Below are 27713 nucleotides of genomic sequence, written 5' to 3'. Positions count from 1 at the left end.
CACAAATTAACATAACATAAACATGTCCATTAACATAAAAATGGATAAATTTACCCAAAGGACTGTAACACAGCAGTGAATATATATATATTAAAATGGATGAATCTTAAAAATATATTGAATAAAAAGGCAAGTCTAAAAGGAACATATACTATATACTATTTTCACAAAGTTTAAAAACAAGGAAAGACAGTGTTGAGGGACATGCACATACATGAGTGGTAAAGAGGAAGATGAATGAAAACCAAGTTCAAAAATGTAGCTTCGTGGATAGGAGCAAAAGATGGAGACACAGCACACAGGTGGTTCAATGTTCTAGAGAGGTTTTGCTTCTCAGATGCTTGGTGAATTCAGGAGCTAATTATTTTATTACTAGGTTTTATAATGTGTTAGATATGTTCTAATATATGCACCAAATTTTCCCAATAAGAAAAAGGATGCTAAAAATGCCTACCAAAATGCTGAAGAACAGCAAGTTGCAGCATATGTATAATGTGATCCTGAAAGTGTAATCCCCACAGAAAGGGGAGATTCCAGGTTCCCTGACCCAGCTACTGAGCTGTGCATCAGGAGAAGCTGAAGAGGACTGATAGAGGAGATTAAAAGGAGACCAGAAGGAGATCTGAGAAGGCAGAGAGACATATGACAGGTGAAGAAAAAGCAGTGTTTACTTTGCAGCATTGGATTTATGCCAGGGACTTGGAGGACATGGAAGGGGACACTTGAATGAGAAAGAGATGGGGTAAGAGACCTGTGTGGAGGCTGACAATGGCAGCCTTTATCTTAATTTTTATTTTGCTTTTTCCTTGCAGACTTGCCTGGCCCTTTCTGCCCCTTTCCTTAGACCCATCAGAAGGTGCCTTAGACCTGTGGCAAGCTTTCAGCCCTCAGTGGCCCTGCTTTGGGTTAATCCTCTTTGGCTGGGCATTTATTCATGAGGGGATGCGTAACTTTGGATGTTTGACTGGCAACTATTTTAACTATATTCTTTCTCTTCTCTATACTGTACACTAATTCTATTAAAATTCTTTTTTTTTTTTTTAATTAAAGATCTTATGCTCTAAGAGTATGTTTGTCTTTATGTGGTGGAAGGCAGAACCCATTTAGAGCAGGCAGGTTTGGGGACCCAGGCGTACCCATCATTCTACCCACTAACAATCCTATTGTAGTAAATTAGAAACTTAACAGCATTTTACAGTGTTTATGAGTACATATCTTTGTCAAAATATTTCAAGAAATTAGCTGGGAAGATAAACCTAATTTCATGATAGTGGTTGTGCAAGGAACAGGGAAGATGTGGAGTGGGGTAACAGGTAGAAACAGATTTGGATATGGGGAATGTAGGAGAGTTCAATATTATCTCTAGTGCAGGCTTTCTCTTATTTAAAAAAATGAAGTAAAAATAAAATCATAGTTGTTAAGCTTACTGCGAAGTGTTACAATATAATGAGAAGCAGTAGTACCAGGGACCAGAATACAGCAGTCTCCCCACCTTCCCTGAAGCTCTCCTGAAGCAGACATGAAGTATAAACAGAGTAAATTCAGGCCAGATGACAATAAAGCTTTGGCAACAACAGCTCCTTGTTGCCAGACAAGCTCAGTCATTCAGATGAATAATACACATAGTTACACCCTGAGCTATAATTAGACCTAAAATGAATAGATAAGTTTATCAGAAGGAAGAGCTTAAAAGTAGAGTAAATTATAGGTCTGTAGTTACAACATTACTTCAAGGTAGATGAAGAAATTTAGTTTAAAAAATACACACAGGAATACACAGCTATGTAACAATGGCACAGACACATTTCTCAGATAGGAAGATATAATTTCTCTGAGGCACTTAAGAAGCTTTAAGATGTTCTTCCAAGAGTGGTAACCAGTTAGTTACAGAGTTTTGGCTAAACAAGGCATCACCAAGTAGTAAGGAACCCAGAAATAGGTGGCAGTGATGGAGTAGAGTAAAAAATTAAGGATGGAGGCTTCTCAAGACCAGAAACTGGAGGTGGGGGCAGAAATGATTAACATAATTGTTAGAACAGTTATAGAAATGAAAAATTCTTGATTCCCAAAAAAACTTTCTTCAAGATTGCAAATCTCCAAGAGTCTCCCTCTAATTCTTTTGTCTTCTTTAATGAAACCTCTACAATTTCTGCCTCCTAGGGGTTATTACCCTCACTCTCCTGATTTTCTCACCTGAGTATCTCATTACCCACTTTCCACAACCAACTACCCCCAGCAAACACTGACGGAATCTCTGATCTGGTCAGAAACTGGATAGGCATCTTTCCCTCTGAATTCCCCAAAGCCTACAGAATTTTGTAATGTCTCCAGCTCGCATTCAGATGACAATACCAGCATCCCCTGGTTTCTCACCTTCAGTCTTACTTTCCTTCAATCCATCCACCAAAGCTCAGAAAGGGCAATTTCCAGAAAATCTGTTAAATGGGATTTTTTTTTTTTAAATTTTAAACATTTTTTACATCATAGCAGGAATTTAGAAAACCTAAATAAGGGACCAGGAAAAAGCCTAATTATAATAAAGTAAAAATCAAAATCAACAAGCAACTATAAACCAGAGACACACCGGGGGTGGGGAGTAGGATCAAAACAAGGGGGTGGGAATTGTATGGGGACTATAACCAGATGGAAATGCATACATTGTGCAAATGATAAATGGGATCTTTTGTTCCTCACTTTCACTGGCTTCTTATTACCTTCAAGATCAAGCATGAATTCCATTGAAGCATACAAAGTCTCTCATAAAGATCTGGTTCTAGCTATATCTGTGTCCTTATCCCTTGCCACTCCTCCTCTTCCAACGCCATTCTTTAATCGTAGCCAAATTACTTGTAGAACCTCCAAGGGATCTGGGCTCTTCCTTGTCTTCTGGGTTTTGGAGAAGATGCTCTGCAGATAAGACTGTTCTATTTGTCCCTCAGGTTTCACCTTAGTTCCATTCCCTTTTAGGACATTGTCCTTATCCCCTTGGCTAGTTTCTCCTTTGGAAGTGTAACATTCTATGCAAAAATAGTTATAAAAACAATATTTATGGAAACTTTAATATCAGGGAAAGAGGAAATATTAAGGAACAGTGTTATCTAAATCAGTATAAAAAAAGAACTCATTCTGATAGTGAATAGGCATCCCCTATGGCTAAGGGTGTTGAGAAAACAAGACTAGCTCTTGAGAGGATGAATAGAGAACAGCATTTTACAGACTCCTGAGGTTTCCTATGTTTGTACTTAGTCATTTAAAAAAAATGCTAATACCACCAAAATCCATCATGACAGCTTAAAAAGTTAGGACATAATAGTGCTGACAGAAAAGATTCATTCTGTACATTAAACTCTAAGCAGAACAGGATTGTGAGTATTTTCTCTTCATACAGCTTTTCCCCAGTCTTTAAGGATCTGGTCCTTATGTTACAGAGAGGGAGCTCCATTAAAAATGGGCAGTTTCATGTTCTCTACTCCATGGAATGAAGGGTGGAGCTGAGTGGCAAGAAGAGGCTGGAGGAAGACTTGAAGAGACACACGGAGAAACTGCTCTTGCTTTTTGGCTTTGGAATTGCACCAAGGACTTAGGGGACTTGGAGGAGACACGTGGAGACAAGATACACTGAGAAACTTGGAAGTGATGTGGGTGACGGCTCTGTGGAGAGGCTGCCAATGGCAGCCACTGCTTTGATTTGTACTTTGATTTTGCTCCTTTCATCCCAGACTTGCCTGGTCCCTTCTGCCCTATTCCTATGGCTCCCCAAGAGAAGGGCCCTTAAACTTGTGGCAGGTTTTCAGGCCTCAGCAGCCCCCCTTTGGGTCAACCTTGTTTGGCTGGTCATTTACCTAAGAGGGGATGGGACTTTGGGTGTTTCATTGGGAAATTATTATCCTTTCTTCTCTTCTATCTCTATCTTTATCCTCAATCACATTGTCCAGATTTGAGATGCAAAGACGAAAGAAGAATTTCAGTTGAATATACTATCTTTTAACAAACCTTACTTTAAGAACTGACATCTATTTTGTTGGTGTTCTTTGTTAACTGTTAACAACTTAGAAAGGAAGAAATGGAAGAAAAAGAGGATTTAAAAAAGTAATTACTATTACCAAAGTACTACTTTTTCCCCTGGAAGGTAATAGGCTCTAAATTCATGACACCTTACACTTCCTTGCCTCTTTCTGCATTATGTGCTTGTGTATGTATTAAATTTCCCTAGTGTGTAATCTAATGCACTGAGAGCACAAATTTGCAACAAAATTTTAAGAAACATAAATATAAGAAATACTGAGCAGGAAAATGTAGAGAAACTGGGAAGCAGGAAGGAAGACTACTGGGAAAACTATATTCTTTCTTTTCCTCCTAAAGTACATTTTTATAAGACTGATCTATATGCACAAAGATAAATTACATAGTCAAAAAGAACTGGATCTTATTTTTTACATGTGGGTTGTTAGAAAAAAGGTTACAATTATAAAGGCTTTGGAAACCATCTACTTCAACTTTTCCATAGCACAGAAGTAAGCATTAGAACTTGATTGGAATTCCTCTGGGTCAGACAATTAGACATAAAATCAATACTTTTACTTAAAATACTGAATCACAGAATTTTTAATCCTTTAGGGTAGCTGAAAGGACTTCAGAAACAAGTTAATCAAATTATTCTTAGCCTCCCCCCTCCCCTTTCAACATACTCCCCCCTCCCCTTTCAACATACTCCCTCCTCACAGGAAGAATAACCTTACACTTGAGCCAGAGTCTTAGTTTGTACATGGGAAGAGGGTGGAGGGAAAGAAAAGAAGAAATAAAAACTAACCCCCCATCTTATCTTTCTAAAGTGATAAAATTAATGGTTAACATAATGAAGGAATTGGCCAAGGACACACCCACAGAGGAAAATCTGACCCCTCAGATCCTGAGAGCACTTACTATGTCACAACTGTTGTCAATTTTGACACAAAGACTTAACTGGAAAAATCGAATGGTTACCATTAGGATAAACTGTCCTGCTTAAGATAGGCGACAAGAGGTCAAGACCAATTTTGGGGTTTTTCTCTTAGCTTTTCATTCTAAGCACATATGTTTCAAGGACAAGATTCAGAGATTTGGCAGTCATTTTTTTTTCAGTTACCAAATTCTTTTTTTAGTTATTCAAACAAGAAATAATGACCTTTGATGACTCCCATTTATTTAGCAAGTCTAGCACATACTGTAACACTGCTTCTTCTGCCCACCTACCTCAACTCTTGTGCTTTTTTCTCTATTCCATGTGAGAAAAGAAGTGTCTTAAGGTACTTAAGTTTCCCCACAGGCTCTAAATTTCCTTGTCTATACCTTCTATATGACCACTTGTATGTTTATGTTTCTCTTTCCCCCATACTTCTTCCCATTAAATACAGAGCTCATGAAAGAAAATGACAAATGATTATGTCCCAGCTTTCTGGATTTGTGAATCAGTAAAGAATAGCTTCAATTTTAAATATTCCATCCTCCCGCAACATCTAAGACAGTACCAGGTCAAAATACTTTCTTTACAAAGTGGCTTTATAACTCATCCCTTCAACTACATGAGACACACACCACTGCCACTTCAACAAAACATAAAATATAGAGACACCTTTTTTTTTTTTTTTCAAGTTTAGGAGAAGAAAGGCTAAATGTCAGTCCTATGGGAGAAGAATGGTGCTAGGGTTGCTAAAAGAGGCCCTGTAAATAACAAATCAGCAATAAAAGATATCCATTAATTGCCGTAAGAGGTGGGGTTGAGTGGACTTAACTGAAAACTTTTCTGTGATTACTTTAGAAGACCAAGATTTATACAAGGTCAAAATACTAGCTTTAGGGTGCTGAGATTTATCTTCAATAGTTAGCTACCCACCTTTGTCTCAGTGCCTGTAATGTACTGAGACCTGGGCACAAAGCAAAATGTAACAGCCCTGATTCCCAAGAAGCTTCCTATCTGGGCAACAGGTAAGAAGGCAAAATACTGAGCTCCATGGGATTCATAATCAAGATACTATAGGACTCCTGAGAAAAGAACAATTTGGCTTCCTGCTGGGTGGGATTTCTTACATCATGGCAGTACCAAGTATCAATTCAATAGTGACCTGAGAAGAAATACCATACTCTGTCAGGGTAAGGATGTCATTTTAACAAGTCCCACAGGTGGTTCTGACAAAAACTGTACCTTTTTAAGGAAAGGTTTTATAAAAGAAGTGGCATAAAGTTGGGCTGGAATAACAACGCAGGTAAATGGGGCATATGAGGTTTAAAGACATTGCAAGGAAAAAAAAATAGGGAGGAGGAAAGTGGGTTCCTTGTTGGGAAACAGCAAACATGCCAGAGGATTGAGGTGAAGCAGTATAGGGTCCAGACTATCATGATAGGAACTAGAAATAAATTCTGAAAATCTGTTACTTCTAAGAGCTTCTGGCCTCCACTGAGGTCTTTCGTGATATAACTACTCTCTGCTCACTCCCTATCTGAAATTCAACCACAGGGAACTCCTGGGTGTGTGTGTGTGTTCAGTACATGTATGTCTGTTCAGTGCATGATTTCTTCATATGTTCTTTGAGTAAAAGAAGTTCAGAGCTTTTTAAAAGAATGTGAACTGCTTCTGAATCTTAAAAAAAAAATGCGGGCCTCAAAGTGTGGTACAAAGAGCAGCAGCATGATGCAGAGCTACTGAATTAGAATCTACATTTGTTAAAAGAATCTCCAGATGACTGGCATGTTTAGTAAAGGTTAACAGACATTTTAGAAGGTTCCACATAGAAGGCACACAGTGAAATCCATATAATATAATAAGATCTACCATTTAATGAGCATCTACTCTGTGCCAGACATTGTATTAAGCACCTTTCATACTTCTCATTCTCAGTTTTCTTACCTGTAAGAGGGACATCATTTTATGTGTGTGTGCGTGCGTGTATGAAGTATAGTGCCTGATTGGTGTTTTACAAAATGGTTACAATTACCACTAATACTCCTTCAAAATGTTACAACTCTGCAAACTTACTGTTGCATGAAACTATGGCTCAAAGAAGTTCAATGGCTTGGCAAGCATAATACAGTAAATGGTGGAACTGAGTTTCAAACCTAGGACAGTCTCATGCAAGCGTTCTTCATCTTTCATGCACAATGCTGCACAGCAAGGCATAGTGCAGACTAGAAGCAGAAGAAGAATACATGGCAGCAATGATAATGAACTAAGGGGTGCCAACATTAGCTTCCTACCAACAAGGACCAATAAAAAGTAGATTAGTGTTATTATGGTCTGAGGAAAACATGTAAGATCCAATACCATACTGTAGGGAAGGTAAAATGTATCAGGCTTTTCTGCCCTCCTGCCATTAGCATAGATGACAGAACCCCGTGGCCCCGAATGCAAGCCTGCTGGCGGGCACCTGGAGTAGGGTGTGGGCATATGTAGATGGGATTCGTGGGCTAAGACTGGGCTTATCGGGCGGCATCACGCAGACGCTGGGAGAAGCAGAACGAATGGAAGAACCACGAGAGAAGCTGAGAGAACACAAGAGAGCGCTGGAGAGCCCCCAGTACTCCTGCCTGCCGCATACCTGGTAAATCCCAATAAAAGCCTGAAAAGCCACCGAGGACTCCAGGACTCCTCCTTTACCCTGCCTGCTCGAATCATAGAAAACCTGCACTGTGCCCATTTCTGCCTTTACACATACAAACACTTAGCAAGTATTAAACAACATTTATATAATACTATTTAGTAGCTAACAACATTTAATCTTGGGCTAGGTTTACTGAATTGATAAAGCACTCTTACATGCATCATCTTCTTTAAACTTCACTATAATTATGTGAGATGGGATTATTTTTTCCCGTTTAAACCCCTATTTGGGGGAGGGATCCAATGGCTTGGGGTATAGGATGGTGGGGTAGTGTAGTAACACACACCTGGCAGGTGTGAATATATTCCCCTAAATCATACACAGTGCTGTAAACCAATGTTACCTCAATAAAGACAAACAAACCCAATTTAATCTCATAAACCTGGATTTACCTTAGAGTAGTTTTCAGGAAGCAATCAGGGTTTGTGTTTAAAAAAAAAATGAGATTTTCAACGACATGCACAGATTTCATCTCCCATTCTTCTTAGTAAAGGAACAGGGAACTGATCACACTGGTCTATCTTACGTACTCGTACTCGACAGAAGAAGCATGGAAGGTAACTGACCTGGCTCTGGGGGCTCTTGGAGGAAGTGCTGACCCAGGTGAGGGCAAGTTTTTAAAGAGTTCAGAGACATACACTCCAGTGTAGGAGAGAGCCTAAGAAGTTACTCTTTGGCTTTTGATGTATTCACAAAATCTACTGAATTACTCCCTCTCCCCAAACCCCACATCATTTGCACCAGTATTTCTACCAGGTATCTTAAAAGTCTACAAAATTTCTGATTCCATAAAAGGCAGGTGTAGGGGGCAGGACTGGGCACAGTGCAGGTTTTCTGATCCCATGCAGACCGGGTAAAGGAGGAGTCAGAGTCCTCAGTGGTTTTGCAGGTCTTTTATTTGGGGTTCACCAGGCATATGGCAGGCAGGGGTGCTGGCTGGGGGACTGGGAGGCTGGCAGGCCTCCCAGCCCCCAGCAAGTCTTCACTCTATCTGGGCTCTCTGGCGTTCTCTGCTTCTGCTTCGGCTTCTCCTTCAGGTTCTGCTGCTGCTGGCTGGGGCTGCTAGCGTCCCCCCGTGACGCCGCCCTTAAAAGCACAGTCTTAGCTCAGCTGAATCCCATCTACCTATGCCCACACCCTATTCCAGGTGCCCGCCATCAGGCATGCATTCAGGACAAGGATCCATCATCTATCCTGATGGCGGAAGGGCAGAAAAGCCTGACATTTTCTTTACCCTACAGTCCACCCCCTCAGGGTTTTCTGCCATATAGTCTATACATATATATACAATTTTCTAAGCAAACAAACAATGCAGCCATGGCCCACAAAAGCAAATACATCAAATATAACAAAATACAATATAACAAAATACAACAGAACACAAATAAGTCCAGGCAGGGCACCAACCAAGTGCAAAAGACAATTATTGGTACCAGCAGATGAGCCACCAAATCTGCTGCCGAAGGCACTGCTCATACGAGGGAGGGGAATCACTCACGGCATCTACTATATCACACCAGGAGCCGTCAGGCTTCCTGGCCTTCTCTGGCTGTAGTCTAGGCTACAAGGCACACAGCATCCACCCCCAGGATGTACTAGCTCTGGGATTGGCAATTTTATTCTGTTGGGGGTAATCGCCAACCCTCAGGGTTTCTGTCTGCAGTCGCTCCAACACTCGGCCTTCACAGCCACCCATGCGACTCGCAGACCCCTGCACTCAGGCCAACCCACTGCACAAGCACATGGGTCGGGGATCAAAAATCTACATGTGGCTTGGGCTCCACCCCAAGCCACGTTCCCCACCCGTCCCCCAAGGACAGGTTCCTCAGCTCCTCACCCTCACTCAAGAATGAGCAGGGCATCACCCACAGGTGATTTTACGAGACTCACAGTTCTTCAGCATACCCAGGCTGCTTAACAGCCACTCAGGGCTTCTCAACTTATCATTAGTACCAGCTTTTGCCTTCTTAGTTGGCTTTTCTCCTCCACCTGGCTGCTGGGCATAACAGGCTGCTTTTGGCCATCTAGGCCCACTGGCCACCCCCAGATTCTCAAAAAATAAACATAACCTGCTAAGGTCCTCCGCCTTCTGGCGGGATTGTCAGTCCAAAATCATCAGTTCATCAGTCTATCAGTCCACTGGCCTCTCCCTGCTTCAGCAATGGCCTGCTGCCTCAGGGGTCATTGGCTGGTCCTTTCCGGTGTCGTTGGCTGGTCCTATCCGGTGTCGTTGGCTGGTCCTTTCCGGTGTCGTTGGCTGGTCCTTTCGGGCGTCTCCTTCACGCCAGGTCTCATCCTGTAGCTCGTGGACGTATCCATCTTCTATACCGCCATGGTGCCTCCAGCGTCGTCACAGGCAAAGTCTGTTCTCCTTAGTCCCTCCAGGTCTTCGGAGGGCTCCAATACCCGTCTGCATGGATCTTGCCGACATACGCCAATTGTAAGGGGCAGGATAGGGCACAAGGCAGATTTTCTGATCCCATGCAGATCGGGTAAAGGAGGAGTCAGAGTCCTCAGTGGTTTTGCAGGTCTTTTATTTGGGGTTCACCAGGCATATGGCAGGCAGGGGTGCTGGCTGGGGGACTGGGAGGCTGGCAGGCCTCCCAGCCCCCAGCAAGTCTTCACTCTATCTGGGCTCTCTGGCGTTCTCTGCTTCTGCTTCGGCTTCTCCTTCAGGTTCTGCTGCTGCTGGCTGGGGCTGCTGGCGTCCCCCCGTGACGCCGCCCTTAAAAGCACAGTCTTAGCTCAGCTGAATCCCATCTACCTATGCCCACACCCTATTCCAGGTGCCCGCCATCAGGCATGCATTCAGGACAAGGATCCATCATCTATCCTGATGGCGGAAGGGCAGAAAAGCCTGACATTTTCTTTACCCTACAGCAGGAAAATGAAAGGGTCCAGAAACTTTTTGTTTCTCCCAAGACGCAGGGGTGGAGTAACGGACAGCACTTTCACACTGCTTAGCTGTCTAAGGACATCCATTATGCACTCGCTTTCATGTGAGATTTTTGCAGTCTGCCCTTGTAGAACATTTCTGGAAGTGACTTCCTGCACTCAACTTGGGGATTTAATATTATACAAAGTTCATTAGTCATGGTATCTACATCAATTTTCTACAGTAGCTTTTAGATTTCGGCCACTGCTTTCCCTCTTTGTAAGCAAAACAAACACAGATTTTACAGAAGATCTGCTATTTAAGAACCACAAATTTGTAGTATCCCTTAGTAAGTCCTGTCAACGTAGGCTATCTTTGAAGGATTTAGTGGTTTTTGCTTTTGGCAGTGTTGTAGTGGTGGAAATAACTTACACTGCCCATCCTCATCTTACAAGGTCTGCTAATACGTAGAATTGTTGGCTACTGAGAAGATTTAATTTACCCACTTCTCAGTTTGCATTAACCTTTGAATAATAAAGCACAGCTGAGGCTGCTGTAAGAAACAAACCAAAGAATGAATAATTAAAAACACCTTCTCAGTCTTGGGAAGACCAATCCCTAACCATTAAGGGAGCTTTAATTGTGACTGAACTAAGCATTAAAAAAGGCTAATTGTATTCTTTATAAACTGAAACAAATACTAAGGACAGAGTGTGGCTACAATATATATATATTATATGAAAAGCAAAGCTCTGAAAGCACCCAATAATTAGTTGAAATTAAAAAAGTAAGTATAGTGTGAAAGAAACTAATTCTAAAGAAAGAAACTAATTCTAAAGATGGGCACTTTTATTATCTACATACACAAAAAATGCTATTACTTATAAAAAAACTATTATTAATTTTATGCAGGTGGACTGGCTGGAGTAGCATTTGAAGAGATAGAAATGTTAAAGTCGAAACAAAAGGTTGAGAATGGAATATATTACAGGAAAACCCTATCTTCTTTGAATCTGTCAAGTGCTTATGCCAGCTGGGATTCTTCTTTGCTTTGAAGGGTTTAATTTTCCTTTGGGAACCCAAATCCAAATGTAACTGTCATGTTTATGTGTTAAGATCACAAAACAGTCATTGATATTTTATATACTTGCTAAAATGTTGTAAGTATCTAACTGTTGTAAGTATCTAATATCATTTTCAAACCAAAGAGTTTCCTATTTGTCTGCTATTTATCTGAATAGTTGGAAACAATCTATTTCCAGACCTCCACAAGGGGTAGGAAAACCCCCTAAATCAAACAGAGCAGTTGCCCTGTAAATGATGACTAAATTAGAAGAGAATCATATTTGCCATTAAAGACTAACTTAAATATCACTTTTTTTTTTTGCTGTTGTTCTTGCAGGTTATATGCTTAATATTTCCCTATTATATATTAGTTTTTGATACAAGAAAACCAACTAGTGGCTTATGTTGAACTTGTCTCCTATTGGGACAAGAAATCTTTCAGTGCTTAGAATTAATTATCATTGAATAGTTCTCATTATTCTTGTTTCTTTTCACTATTACCTTTGCTAATCATCCTCTAATTATCAGTTGTTTAAATAATTGGCATTCAGCTGATTGCTTTTTTCTCAGTTATTTTGCAACCCTAGCAAAATAAATATCCCTACTCTTGATTTCCCATAGGCCATGACTTCTATCTTTTTATCTTCTTATCATAGGTTATGCAGTCTCGTGCTTTATAACAACCTGGAATTCCTTGGGAACAGGTATTCCGTGTTATTCATCCCTGCTTTCTAGTCAGCTACAGAGGTGTCTGGAACACAACAGATACTCAGAGTATTTTAAAATTCAATGTGTGAATTCACAAAGAACTGACATGAACATCTTATATTAGTACAGTACATTGTCATAATTAAGGAGTCAATATGGACACAACATTATTATTAACAAAAAGTCCGTATCTTACTGAGATTTCTTTAGTTTTTACCTAATGTCCTTTTTTTCTGTTCTAGGATTCCATCCAAGATACCATGCAACATTTGTAGCCATGTCTCCTTAGACTCTATTCTGAATAAAACAAAAACTTGAGAAGTGGGTAGGATGCATGTGCAAACACTTGTATCATTTATTTTCCCGAAACCTAAAGTTATCCTAAAATAGTTAATTTTAAAAACTGATAATGAGAACAACCAAAACAATGTCACTCTTGGTATCTTTTAAAGATATTTCTGTATGTACAAATATTCAGCTTGCACAGTATGTTTTAATTTAATTTAATTTTTAATTTATTTATTTTCAAAAAGATTTATTTATTTATACAAGCACTGGGACAGTCAGAAGTGCGGGAGGGTGAGAGAATTCACCAGAGCCAGAGCGGGGAGCAGAGCAGGCAGACTGACGAAGTACACTGCTGAGGGGAGCAGCGGGTGGCAGGAGAGGTCTGTCCTGCCATGTGGGACCCTCCTCCGGTGGCGGAGGAGCAGCCGGGGATCGAACTGGCGATGCAGAGGCAGCAGGCAGCTTCGCAACTGAGGGCTCAACCGCTGCGCCACCGGGGAGGCCCAGTATGTTTTAATTTTAAATCAAAGTGCATGATTACTCATCTCTCTACATGGAAGGTTATCCCAAAGTACTGACAAATACTTCATTTTAGCTATATCCTATTCCTATTAGTAACGCTGTAATATAATGGTGCTCACAGCACTATTAGCAAAGCATCAAAATTTAAAAACACTTGTTTTGGGGAGAGAAGTATGGGGAGAGCCTGAGATATTTCAACTGGCTCTATTCTGATACATGCTCAAGTTAAAGTATCCAGATTCTGTTTGCGAGATCCTTTGTTCCCAGACCCTCAACCTCTCCGTGGTATATTAGTTATTTTTAATTTTACTAGGCGCAGTGAAAATAGATACACCATGAAAGAAAAGTTAGCTGGATGCCAATGGCTACTTTCCAGTGTATTAAAGAGCATGATATTTTAGAAATTCAAAATACCTTCCTAAGCCCTCTTCCCTTTATTCAAAGCAAGTATGTCAATTGAATAGTCAAGAAAATAAATCACATAAAAACCCTAAAAGTAACTAAGATTTGGTCAATGGTCATATCAATTATCTAGGCTCCAAGATGTTCATGTGTCCAGTCCTTAATTTTCTGTTAAGCAGTGGTGAACACCTCACTATCACCACCACATTTCCAAGGTAACCAGTAACCACTGACAGCTGGTAAAAACATTTTTTAATACTGCATTTCCCAAGTATCTTCTTCACTATATGTTTGTCAAATGTCTATGAAGCTATATAAAGGAGATAAGTACAATGGAAACTGATAAGGCTGCAAAAGTTTAGGAAAGACATGAGAAAGAAGAGGAACTGACTGAACCAGTTACTTTACCATTCATGCATATTTTATCATCTATTTCATTTACTCTTGTGTAAATACACAAATAGGAAAAGAACGAATAAAAGAAAGGAAGTGATGGGCCTCCCCCGATGGCGCAGCGGTTGAGTGCTGGGCTGCGAGGCTGCCCGTAGCCTCTGCAGTGCCGGTTTGTTCCTGGGCCGCTGGTGAGGGTCCCACAAAAAAAAAAAAAAGAAAGGAAGTGAGAAAGGGTAGCAGGAGAGAAAAGAAAGGTAAGAAAAAATATAGGGAAGAAATTAAACGATGGCTGTTGGGAACTGTTATGCATGTTGCAGTGGTGGCAGTGCTATGGTTAGTTAGTACACCAGAGGGGGAAAATCCTATACTGCCAAGCACTGCCAAAGATGTGGAACAATGGCAATTCAAAAAATAATACTAATTAATAATAATAATAGGTTGCAAATAAGGCAAAAAAAGGACAGGAGAGATTTTCAATTGATTATTGTATTTTTAAAAGCTGACAGAATCGAATTTTCTTGTTCTATTTCAGTTCAAACCATGATGAATACAGAATCTAATTTTGTGTTTAGATAAAATGTGTTGTTTTACACACACACACAAAGGGGAGCAACTCTTCTACAATAGTTATCTGAAGAAGCTGGGTAGAAATGAACGACAGAGGCAAAAAACAGTGGAAAATTATCTAACTTCGGGCCTCCCCTGGTGGTGCAGGCAGTTGAGTGCTGCGTTGTGAGGCTGTCCGCGGCTTCTGCAGCGCGGGTTCAATCCCGGCCGGCCCGGAGAGGGTCCCACATGGTGCGGCAGACCTCTCCGGTCTCGCCGGCTACTCCCCTCAGCAGTGTATTTTGCCAGTCTGCCTGTTCTGTTCCCCACTCTGTCTCTGGTGAATCCTCTCACCCTCCCGCACATCTGGCCAGTACCCCGGTTCTTGTATAAAATAAATAAATAAATCTTTTTAAAAAATTATCTTACTTCTAGGACTCTTACTTTACTGAATGGATTCCAAAGCAGGTAATATTAGCCTCATGGTTTTTGAAATAAACACAAAAAGCAAACTGCTAGCTGAACAGTATGAGGAGACTTACACTGTCTTGCAGGCATGCTTTATTTCCTCGAACTGCTCTCCACTAAAGTGTTCAGTGGCTTCCATCCCAAGTGAGTCAATCTTTCAACTGCTGTTGAGTTCAACCACCTGGTGGGGGCACATCTCGGCTCCATATGGAGTGAAGATGATGTACTGCATATAACTGCACTACTCAAGGGCACACATGATACCTACACTTTTCTTTATAATGGATTATGGATATTTTTTAATTTCAAGAGGGTTTTTTTTTTAAATCAGGAGAGGTTATCTTCATAAATTAAAAGAATAAAGTATACTGTAAAATTTTTACTCTGTATTTATTCCAAAATGACCGTGGTAGATCAGATTATGAAATTCACAGTCATTTACAATCTCAGTTTAACAGTTACAAAAACATCACCATCAAATTTATTTACATTTAAATGCTCTACTATAAGGACAGGAATGACACAGGGCAGGTTTTCTGATCCAGCAGACCGGGTAAAGAAGGAGTCCTAGAGAGTCCTGGAGCCCTAAATGGCTTTTGCAGGCTTTTATTGCGATTACCAGGTGTAGTGCACCCAACCCATTCCGGGTAGGTTTATTAACGGTTCTAGCAGCCACATGCTCTTAGCCGTTGTTTGTAGTCGCCCTACTCCTCCATACTCTCCACTGAACTCCTCCACCCTCGACACCGCACCACCACCACACCGCACTCTGCTGCGCCACCCTTATAAACCAGTCTCTTAGCTCAGGTGTACCCTCCTACACATGCCCACACCCTACTCCAGGTGCCCGCCATCAGGCATGCATTCAGGACCGCAGGGTTCTGTCATCTATTCTAATGGTGGGAGGGCAGAAAAGCCTGATACCTTTTACCTACCCTACACCTACTGTGACATGATTTCATCTTTAAGTTTATATTACTCTTTAAAAACATGAAGAAATGCTCCAAATATGTTTAAAAGGGTGTAAAAATTTACCTGTTCATTTATTCATATGTTCAACAAATGTATTCTAAGATCCTTTTTGTGTCAGATACTTTCCAGGCAATATAGACTTAGCATTGAACAAATCAAAGTCTTTGATTTTACAGAATTTATAATCCAGTGAGGGGAAGATAATAGTAATTAATATGTAGGTTTTCCAAGGTGGGAGGAAAAAAAAGGTGATCAGTAAGACAAGGTTGGCGAAGGCAATGATTCCAAACTATTTTAAAAAGAGCAACTTAGAACACATATGTGGAACATTTAGGTATTACTTTGTGAAATCTATCTATTTATATATGTCACATTTTCCCATTCCAAAAATAATCACACAAAGCTTCTAAAATATATTAGCACATGATAAACTGCTTTCTCTGTGGAGTGTAATATTACTTTGTTTTATGTTCACAACTAGCTAAGGATTTGCAAAATATCAAAAGAAACTTTTGTCCTAATTCATGTAAGAGTTCTATCTTAGACTAACAATTTATTAACTGCAAACATTAATTACACTGTTTATGACCAGCAATTGATAAATATTCACAATGTAATTTTTAAAATTTCAATTTTGGTAATGATTACATCCTTTAGTTCAGCAGAATGTTAAAGACGGATATTTTTGGTAAAACATACACTAAGGAATTTAACTCAAACTTTCAGTTTGATTTTTGATATTCTAGTTGCTCTGTTTTTATGGAGACACTAAAGAATAATGCCACTGCTTCCAGCATTTTAAGAAAGCTTTTATAAAAATAAAATTTATTAAAAGGAAAGCTTTTGCGTGACTTTTTTTCTTTAAATTTAAAGTAGTTATTACACAAGGTCTACTTTGGATACCATGAATTGGGATGCTAACAAAAATGTAGTAAAATGCTAGTGATTTTCAAACTGTAGTTACCTGAAGGTTTATGTATATGTATGCATGTCTCTGGGTGTAGGTACTTCTGTTTTCCTTTCTTCACCCCATCTCAAACAGGAGGGGTCTACTATACATATTGTAGGTATTACACTTCCTTGAATTATTTTATTTGAAGAAAGGATTATGTGGTTAACACTCTCTGAACACCTCTGTTCCAGTGTCATCTTTTAAAATTAGCATTTAAAACCTAAGTGAAGTGAATTCACTTTCATAAAACAGATTTAGTATTCATAGGGTTGAGCCAACAAGTACGACCAGAATTTAAGCAAAAAGCATATATTTTAATAATCCCTCATGTTTTCAAAGACTTAAGGAGAAAAGTATATATTTATTATATTCCTTTACCTTTCTGTTAACAGATTTGACTGGTTTCATTTTTCTCCCACTTAATACCTGCTACCTGAATATCAACCATGATATCAAAAGTGGTTTTTAAAATTTCCAACTATTTATTTAGAAAAAGTGTGAAAATTTAAATCAGAATTACACATGCTTAAAGTAATCTCAGAAATGGTTAACCAAATTTGATTTTTCCACTCTGTCATATCTATTTAAAATTTCAATTTACTTTGTGATGCTATGAATAAAATGTTTAAAAGAACAACATAAAAAAAACTACACATCAATGCTTATGGAGGAAGATATGATTCCTCTGGGCTAGGCAAAACACTGTTATATACTATGCTATGTCACAAACCCAGGAAATCAGACCTTATGGATATGCCTGTCAGCCTCCTAGATCAAAGAAATTAGGATAAACACATGCAATTTGCAGCAACATGGATGGCGCTGGAAGGGATCATGCTCAGCGAAATAAGCCAAAAAGAAAAAGAAAAATACCGGATGGTCTCACTCATAGCAGGAATCTAGAAAAGTTAAATAAGGGACCAGGAAAATGAATAACTATAAGAAAGTGAAAATCAAAATCAACAAAAAACTATGAACCAGAGACACTTTTAGGGGGGCAGGGGCGGGAGGGGAGCCATTGGGGTCAGAATGGGGGCGCTGCAATTGTATGGGGAATATAACAATAAAATTTATTATCTAATTAAAAAAAAAAAAAAGAAATTAGGATCTGTAACCATTTTGCAGAGAGATTTTCATTTCCCTAGATGGTGAAATCCCCAGGAAGCAAGGAGGGCAGAATTCTATTGGAATTCTGCAAATCAGAAAAAGAAAAGTGTGGGGCACAGCAGGTTTAAATCCTGGAGAGGCACAAGGCTCATTTTAAAAACCTACTGGTGGATTCTAGCCTATTAATTTAGGACCTCTGTGCTTAACTGCTGGTAAGGTTGGTCTTCCCAAGAAACTTCTTATTACTGCAATGCTCTTTAGTTTTCTCATCTTTCTGACATACCAGCTTCTTTTACCTGAATTTACTTGAGCCATGTAACATTTGCCAAATAAGGCACTGCAAACCCTTATTCAAAAACTTGCCAGAAACAGATGAAATTTGGGGGCTGTATATATAGAAACCTTGTGAAAAGGAAGGAAAACTGATTCTGTGTTTATTTTAGAAATCAGAGGACTTCAGGTAAACACGAATCAGCAACAGATTACATTTTTCACTTCAATAGGCAGAATACTTCACTGAAAAATGGAGTGAATCAATGTTACAGTCTCTTGGAACTTGTTTAATCATGTATAATATTAGGGAAAAGTCAAATATGACATATGTATTACAAAATATAGTTCTTCTGCCAGTGAATTGCCTGTCAAATTGACGGTTCAACTCTGCTTTAAGTTATTACTGAGGTACTTGATCACCCTGAATGTGCAATATACTGAAGTTCTTATTGGGCAGAATGGAATGTCAAACCCAAGGGGGAGATGCCACAGATAGCTAAGTGGTATGCCTATAAAGGTAAAGCCATAATGTGAATAAGAAAATATATTTACTAGTACCTTATGTAATAAAGATGTATCCATTTTTTTTTCTCCTTATTTCCTGTAAGGGTTTCTTTATGGCATGGAGGAATCCATGAGCTTAAAAGTAACAGTTTACATCCTTTATCGTCTCTCTAAAGTAACTCCTATAGAATGTGAGAGGGCAAAGTGATTTTGGTGATTGCCTGAGTCACTGTAAGAGCAGGACTGGACACGGTGCAGGTTTTCTGATCCAGCAGACTGGGTAAAGGAGGAGTCAGAATCCTCAGTGGTTTTGCAGGTCTTTTTATTGGGATTTACCCGGTTCACAGCAGGTAAGGGTGCTAGGGGGCCGGGAGGCTGGTAGGCCTCCCAGCCCCCAGTAAGTCTCATTCTATCTGGGCTCTCCGGCCTTGTCTCAGCTTCTGCTTCTCTTGCTTCTCTCTCGGCTTCTCTTTTGGCTTCTGCTGGCGTCCCGGTGACGCCGCCCTTAAAAGCCCAGTCTTAGCCCAGGTGAATCCCATCTACCTATGCCCACACCCTATTCCAGGTGCCCACCATCAGGCATGCATTCAGGACCGCAGGGATCCATCATCTATCCTGATGGCGGCAGGGCAGAAAAGCCTGACATTTTTCCTTACCCTACAGTCACTCATTTTGCAACTGAATATTTATAGAGGCTCATCTAATAATAAACAGCACATTTACTTAGCATATGTCCACAACATATGTAGGGTAAGGTAAAAGGTATCAGGCTTTTCTGCCCTCCCGCCATCAGGATAGATGAGGGAACCCTGTGATCCTGAATGCATGCCTGATGGTGGGCACCTGAAGTGGGTACACCTGCGCTAAGACTGTGCTTTTTAAGGGCGGCGTCACAGGGACGCCAGAAGCCGAAAGAGAAGCCGAGAGAGAAGCAGAGAAGAAGCAGCAGAAGCTGAGAACGCCAGAGAGCCCAGATAGAGTGAGGATTTGCTGGGGGCTGGGAGGACTGCCAGCCTCCTGGCCCCCTAGAACCCCTGCCTGCCATATGCCTGGTGAACCCCAATAAAAGACTGCAAAAAACCACTGAGGACTCTGACTCCTCCTTTACCCGGTCTGCATGGGATCAGAAAACCTGCACTGTGGCCTGTCCTACCTTACAACATACCAGGCAACAACACATGTGTCCTGACTGAATACTAACAGCCCTGAGAGATGGGTTTCACCATTTTCATTTAGAGATGAGGAATTCAAGATAGCAATGACCTGATCAAGAGCGTATGTGCAGTTAGTTCTAAAGCTAAGGTCTGAAGCTTCAGAGTCTAAGCCTATTTTAATGTTTTGGTTGTTTGGTTTCCTGCTCCCCTCCAACCTCCCAACTTCACACCTGATACTAAGCAACTTGCCCAAGGTTAACACAAATAAGAGTAATAAATTTTGAATCCAGGTCTTAGGACACTAGGGATTCCTTTTTTTCTCCATTGCATTTCCATTAATGGGTAGTGACATACCTCTACAAATTAAGTAGATTCTAACAACGATTTCCTAGTGATTGTTGTAAAGACTGTGGTAGATGCTCAATGCACTAGAGATATCCCTAACCTAAATGCATCAGAACCTATCATGCTCTTATTTTACTTTATCACAACGACTGTGCCATTTTCTCAACTGGCTTGATATATCATCTCTCTTTTATTATTATTATTATTATTTTGGAGAGCGGGGGGAGGCTGGACTAAGCCAGAAATTGAGTACTTATATTTTGGCTGTGGAAATAAGACTGAATAGAGGAAGTAAAGGGAAAAAAAAAACAACTATTAAATCATATACTATCAACTGGAAGTCCAGAGAAAACAGCAGTAAAGACTGAAATAAAAGGGGCAAAAGACATGTAAGGCTGACAGGAAGGATTGGGGTGAAGAAGACAGAAGACATGTCTTTAAAATAGTAGGTGAGCAGCAAAAATCTGAAAAGTCTATGTGGAGTAAGAGAAAGGAGAGACCACAGGAAAAATTCAAGACTGCCTAGAATTACAGAGAGGCATTGAATGAGAGGGCTATTTGACCGTAATTTATGAAGTTATTGTTGATTGTTGAAACTAAAATCATCAGGTCTTGTAAATTCACTCTGTCCCTATGCTGCAATAAACCCTTTATAGTATATCACATGAATTTTGATTGCAACTCTATGAGGTAAGGATTATTAGGAGCATTTTCAGTTGTTATAACTGAGACTTGGTCAGGCAATTCGTCCAAAGCTACAGGGCAAATAAGTAGAGGATCCTAAGTATTCTAAACCACATCAGTTGAATTCCAAAATCCACACTATTTCTGGCGATTGTTTCTCAATTAAAACCAACAAATGAACAACTGTAGCCAACTTAATGAATAGCTGGACTCTGTGCTGCTCTCTGAATGGCCTCCCAAGTCCACGATGGCCACCATTCAGCAGCTGTAGGAAGATGGCGCTGGGTGAGCAGCAATGGCTTTGACGTAAACGTAAGGAACTAGGTGCTGGAACGACTCTGCAAAAAGTGGGTGCAATGGCCAAACCAGACTATGTTATCACTGCGGATGGCAATCGATCACCTCACTTAAAAACTGAAAATAACAGTTTTCACTTAATCTGAGAGAGAAGTTTGAAGAAACTACAGCTGCTGGCAGAAGAGCTCAAATGGTCTTCAACTTCGCAAAGTGCACATTGGTTCAACAGCAGGAATTAGACTGGAAGGAAAGCACAGCAAAAAGAAAACTAAAAGACAGGAAATTGGTGGCTGAATGCCCAAGAACAATATCACCTGTACTCAGGTCTATGAAAAAGTAGAATAAAAATTCCATTAGGAATTAGCTTTGAGGATGAACAAGCTCAGTTCAACGAGCAAATCTCCATACTGCTTTTCCCCCCTTCATGAGTGTATTCAATTATCTTTATCACAAATATTTTACATGCAACTATTTTAACATATCGGTTTCATTATGTTCATCTCTTTGGTTAGGAAATAAATGTGTTTGTGCTATAAAAATTACTGAAGATCTAGTTTTGATTCTCACCTCAAACCCTAAGAAGTAAGGAATATTATTCAACTTTGTAGATGAGGACAGTGAAATTTAAAAGGGTTATTTAACTATTCCACAATTACCACACTTGAAGTAGCACTTTCCTACTGTTTCAATTCTATTTCTCATAAATTCTATGTTTCACATTTTAAGATAAAGAAATGGCTTATGTAATTAAATTTTAGGTTTAATAATTATATTTAGGATTATTGCTCATTTGTTTTGCTTTGGCTTTAAGTAGTATTTAAAAGTACTTTACAATTTCGAAATAAATTCTTTGAACAGAGCTACACACATATATTACTATAGAATTACTAGTATATTCTAGAATAGTATCCTGTATTTAGAAGGTCCTAAAAATAAATGTAAAATTAGTATCAGTAGTTGGTAAAAAGATATCCTTCCTAGGATGGCTTACTGCCTTTCAGGGAAGTTGTTCTAGATCACTGCTAGTAGATGGCAGGGGAACGAAGGATGTTTTCACTAAAGGTAAGATAATGGCTTTGCTTTGTATCCTTGGGAAAAAGGTAGTAAGTTCATGTAAATAATGGATTAAGCAGTCACTCTATCACAAATGATACAAAATCCATTGACAATATTGTCAACTTTAGATGTCAGGTTCTGGTTTAACCTTCAAAGACCATCCTCATTACCATTACAGATGAATTAGTCTCTTGTGCTGTTACCAGACTACACTCCTCTGCCAGAGTTGTTGATTTTCTGCTAAACGTTAAGTCATGGCTTGAGAGCCATTAGTGGTATGAAACAGCCACAACAGTGACATACAGACATGCTATTTTAAAATGAAGTACATATGTTTTGTGCATTTTAATTTATCAAGAACATTGTGATCTTTAACATACTAATTAAAATTGATTTAATTGAAAAGCTATTAATCCCTTTGATTCTTTTGCGTTGAAAGCAGACCACTTGTGTTACAATAAATGACAATCACTAACTATTTACGAATTAGGAATTTACGAGCATATTGGAATAAACTTAAAATGGATTTACTCTGAAACATAATGATATAGTCACTGCTTACTATATTATGCCAGGTAGTAATTTTTAAAAAGTCAGCCAAAAATTTTAGAGAAAGAATGGGAAGGGAAGAGAGCAGTTCAGTAGATGATAGAGCTACTCTGATGCCCAGGTGTAGACACCTGGCATCTAGGGCCCCAGGTTAGGCCATCCTAAGTCACTGGCAAGAGGGGCCCACGACCGAAATGTCCCTTGAGACCTAGTGCAATGGCTGTGGTTAGTCCCAGTTATTAAGAGTGTACATATGGTAAAAAACTGGATCTTATATGGCTCTCAGCAAGGCAGTATCTTTTCTCATGTAAGAAATTACATTGATTTGGGCAGATTTTCCTCCCTAATTCTAAGTAGCATAGAATCCTGCCAATTAAATATGATTTAGACAGAAAACATCCCAAGGGTGGGACCACTATTGTAGTTTGGTTTAGATGATTATCATTATTCCTCGCTAGGGTGTACACTCATGGGATTAAAGTTTCAAGGAATGAAATGTCTAAAAGGTTAATTTTGAGCAAAACGCACTTTCATGACAGATTTTTTTCTTAAAGGCAGATTTTTTTCTTCACTGAAACATTCAGTAAATGGAAGAATTATTGAGCCCTTTTCTAGGGGTGTGTGTGTATGTGTGTGTGTGTGTGTGTGTATGAAATATCCCCTATAGGTAACCATAACCATCTAACTTCCAATAAGAATATTTTATTACATCACTACTGCTAACACGACTATAGTGTCTACTGTAAGTCAGGCACTGTTAAATGTACCTTACATCCCGATTGGGACGGGCAAAGAGAAGTAGGTTAAGACCATAAAAGTTTGCTGAGCTTAGGTGGAAAAACCTGATGATTCACTGCTGGTCATGTATAGCAAATAAAAGTTGTGAGAAGCTGTACCATATATTTATCATACACTTATGAAGACAGATTAAAAACTATCAATGGAGAACAAGATGGAGATTCATTGGCCTTTTAAAGTAAAGTTAACAATCTCTGGAAATTTGTTACCATATAATGAAAATTAATATTTTAAGCTTGTGTCTTATTTAAGAGTGGCAGCTTAAAAGTACTACTTCACCACCCAAATGGAAATAGATATTATTATACAAAGATATTATTATACAAAACAGATATTATTATATGCCTACAAAGGCATATATTCATATACAGTTCTTAGCAATATTAAGAATAAGCAGTCTATAAAATAGAGAAAGTGTTAGACAATAAAGACATCAAGTTAAAAATCAACATAATATGGAGACATTGGGAGATATTTTTGAATTATGCTGTATAAGAATATTATATTTCATACTCTATGATGCTAATCTTGTATTCTAAAAATGAAAAATAAGTTACAATGTATTCTAAATAAATCCCATAGTGGGTTATTTATGACAAATCACCTTAGTTTACTCCCAAGTTTATAATATAACCAGAACTGGGTGGAATTATAGTTTGTTATAATTTTAGAAAATTCTATATAGTAGATGAAAATCATATTTAATATAAGTGCCGCATCATATACTCATATTCCCCTTAAAGTAACACTTTTATTGGAGCAGTGTGAGTTTTTAGAATATGCAATGCAATCAAGATATTTTAAACAGAAATGTTAACTTCATATTTAAAATGTAACAAATATGCAACAGCATAATCATAGGTAATTCTTCAAACACCAGTAATAACTGTCTTGGGGATTTGCTGAAAAAATTTTTTTGAGGCTTATTACATCAACTAGAATTAATAATAAATGCAAGTCATGATATTTTATCTACATTAAAAATATTTTTAAAAGGAAACACTAATAGTAGAAAATCACTGAGTATTATGAGTTACGAAAAGGTGCTAACTTTAATTATTTGACTATTATAAATTTGTAATTTCCTAATTATCAAAATATAATATTTCTTATTTCTTAAATTCCCAAATATCTGAGACAAGATGTAAGAATAGGATTCCTCTGTAACAATGTAGCACAGCTTTAGCACCTGCTATATATGAATTAATCAATTTTCAATTTAATAAGCTGAAGACAACAATATGTGAATCAAACATACCTAGCAACCTTCAGCTAACTATGGCAAAATGCAGCAAAGACCATACCTAGTGTTAATAAGGACACTGATTTTGTGGTTGCCTTCTAGGTACCATCATTAGCTACTAGTGGTTTTGGGGTTCCACTTTAAGTAGTGGCACTGGATTTATATGGGGCATCAAAACTTTTTCCAGCCCTTCTGAATTTGGCACACAGTTAAAGCAAGCAGCCTTAGGACAACTATATGGTTGGCTGATAGTCTTGAAACTGTTTCTACTTAGGCTAATAGAGGGAGTTTCATGTATTGCTGTGGAAATACATGAAATTTAGTGTTTGCATCCTGGTTTTCCCTTTCTATCAATTACTGCTGTGAGAACCTCAGTTTCCTTATCTATACAGTAGAAATAACAAAGCCAGTCTCACTATTTTTCTGCAGATGTTAAGAGTATTTTGTGAATTAAATAATGTAAGCACTTCCAAGACCCTCAACAACATCTCAAAAATGTTAAAAATTTGCCATCAACTTTTCCCATATTAAGATTGTAACCAATACCTAAAATAATGTTCAGAAAGAAAAACATTAACAGTCATAAAGTACAACAAAACACTGCAATAGGTAAAATAAAACACTAATATTTTTATAAAATGATGTGCCACATATTATTCTAAATTCCTTAAAAACTTAGTCTCATAAAAAGTTTGTCTTACATGATAGCCAATCATATCTATTCCCCCTACTCTTTAGGCATGCTCCCATTTTTTTTTCACTCTTAGTCACTATCTTAATGAAGCATGATTAATTTTTTTTAAAGATTTATTTATTTTTATAGAAGAGCTGGGGTATAGGCCAGAGGTGTGGGAGGATAAGAGGATTCACCAGAGACAGAGTGGGGAACAGAGCAGGCAGAAGGACCGAAGTACACTGCTGAGGGGAGCAGCCGGGGCAACAGGAGAGGTCTCCATATGGAACCGGCAAGGCAGAAGCTGTGGACAGTTTCACAGTACTGCGCTCAACCTGCTGCGCCACTGGGGAGGCCCAGCATGACTAAACTTTTTAAAACCCCTAACATCAACATATCTTGACAAGAGAATACAAACATATTCTTCACTTAAAAATAACAATTATATGAGAAAATAAAGTCTGAATCACTTTAACAGAAGAAAAACATACTTCTAAATATTTTTCAAGTTGTAAAAGCAATTTATTACCAGGGAATTATTTTGTTTTGGATTTCTTAGAATGCAAAGTTTGTCCTGCTACACTGACAATAAAAAGAACAAAACTTCTATTGCATAATCAGGATTCCTTAAGAGTTAACAGTGTTGTGACCAGTCAAGTGAAGCTGTCTGATATTACCCTTTATTCCAATATCTCTCAGGGATATCTGAAGATTTCATACTTGTGTTAAGTCTATCCATTATGGATCTGCAATTCTTATGCAGGAAGCATACACAGGTAATAAATTAACCTGTGAATATAAATGATTAGTATGACAAAATTTACTTTAAGCAATGTTTTAAAATAAAGTTAAAAAATTTAGAGTAGTTATAATTTATAGAAATTTTGTAAAAACAGCACAGTTCCCATTGCAGACAGTACAGAGAGTTCCCATGTGCAACTCCCTCCCGCTGGAATCCTGCCACAATTTGCCTTATTAATGTCTTATGATTTAAGCAATTTTTACTAATAACCCAGTAGTGGAAGGTCATTTATTCTCAGTTGTTAAAATTACAAATTTAATTATCTATAATTTCAGTAACCCATCTAATAGAATCAAACTTTGAAACTTGTAAGTACTGTTTTATAAAGAACATATACTAAATTTAATGTTTTGGTAATAACAATGCAAATACTGTATTAATGTAGGATGTTTTATAGTCTCATTAAGAAGGAATAATAAAATAGGGAAGTTATTTAATGTGTGTAATTGCTTTTACATATATAGAAGCTGCAAATTAAAATATAAAGAAAATAAAGCTAGGATATTTAAATTGATATTACTTCAAAATTTTAAAGTAGAATAAATTTTCTTAATATCATGAAGTAATTAAAACTACATAAGGGTAACATGGGTGACTGAATTTTGAAATAAAAAAATTAAATTTAAGTACTTTCTATTAGAGAATCATACTTATAATAATACAATACAAGGAAAATTTTCTGGGTTATTAAGAAATAGAGGTAAAGAGGTACATCTGTAGAAATAGTCAAAGAGCCTAGATATCTCAGGCACACAGTACTAAGTGTGAGCATTCACCATCCAACTTAGGAGCCCCTAGTTTTACATGGAGAATTAATTTTAAATTAATTTAAACATAATAAAAATAAAATTAAACTCCTTAGTAGAACTATGTTTAAGTATTCAGTAGCCACATGTGGTTAGCAATCACTGTATTGGAAAGTGCAGATGTAGAACATTTCTATTCAATATCACTACAGAAAGTTCTACTGAATAGTATTGTTCTAGATAACAACAGATTGTTTCACTAATCACACTTCAATGAGTCTTATGCCAATAGCCCTAACGTCTGATCCAAGTAAATTCTTTCTGTTAAACTTGTAAGAAAACAGCAAAAGGCTGACAGACAGTTTATACTGCCTTTTGTGAAATGTTTAGAGGATAAAAGGGGAAACTTTCTGAGGTCCTCTAAGCCATTGCTGTACTCACGTGGCAGGGTAGCAGTGGGCCCAGTGGCCAGGAGGACTCCTCTTCAGGGGTACATTTCCTCACTAGGGGAGGGGTGCCCAAGTGGGGCCATCGCACTGGTGGGACCTTCCCCATTATGGGGCTGGGGTTCCTGCCAGTGAAAAATGGGAAATTTCACTGTTAGCCAGCTTTGAATCTTTCCCTTTTTGAGTTACAAAAACACTGCTTACTGGATTA

The 27713-nt window shown here is 38.5% G+C and overlaps 1 protein-coding gene and 1 pseudogene across 2 annotated transcripts in view; one reads left to right on the top strand and one right to left on the bottom strand.

Moving 5' to 3' along the window:
- The window catches only part of UBE2E2 (ubiquitin conjugating enzyme E2 E2), a 296676-nt gene that overhangs the window by 71689 nt on the left and 197274 nt on the right, over positions 1 to 27713 (bottom strand). The window lies entirely within an intron of this gene.
- On the top strand, positions 21140 to 21534 carry LOC119257255 (fatty acid-binding protein 5-like; annotated as a pseudogene).

This window comes from Talpa occidentalis, unplaced genomic scaffold (genome assembly GCF_014898055.3).
Source record: "Talpa occidentalis isolate TD23 unplaced genomic scaffold, MPIMG_talOcc4v2.1 talOcc4.10, whole genome shotgun sequence".
In the NCBI taxonomy this organism is placed as follows: domain Eukaryota; kingdom Metazoa; phylum Chordata; class Mammalia; order Eulipotyphla; family Talpidae; genus Talpa; species Talpa occidentalis.
Note: the sequence above shows the minus strand (reverse complement) of the source record. Positions and strands in the feature narration are given on the sequence as shown.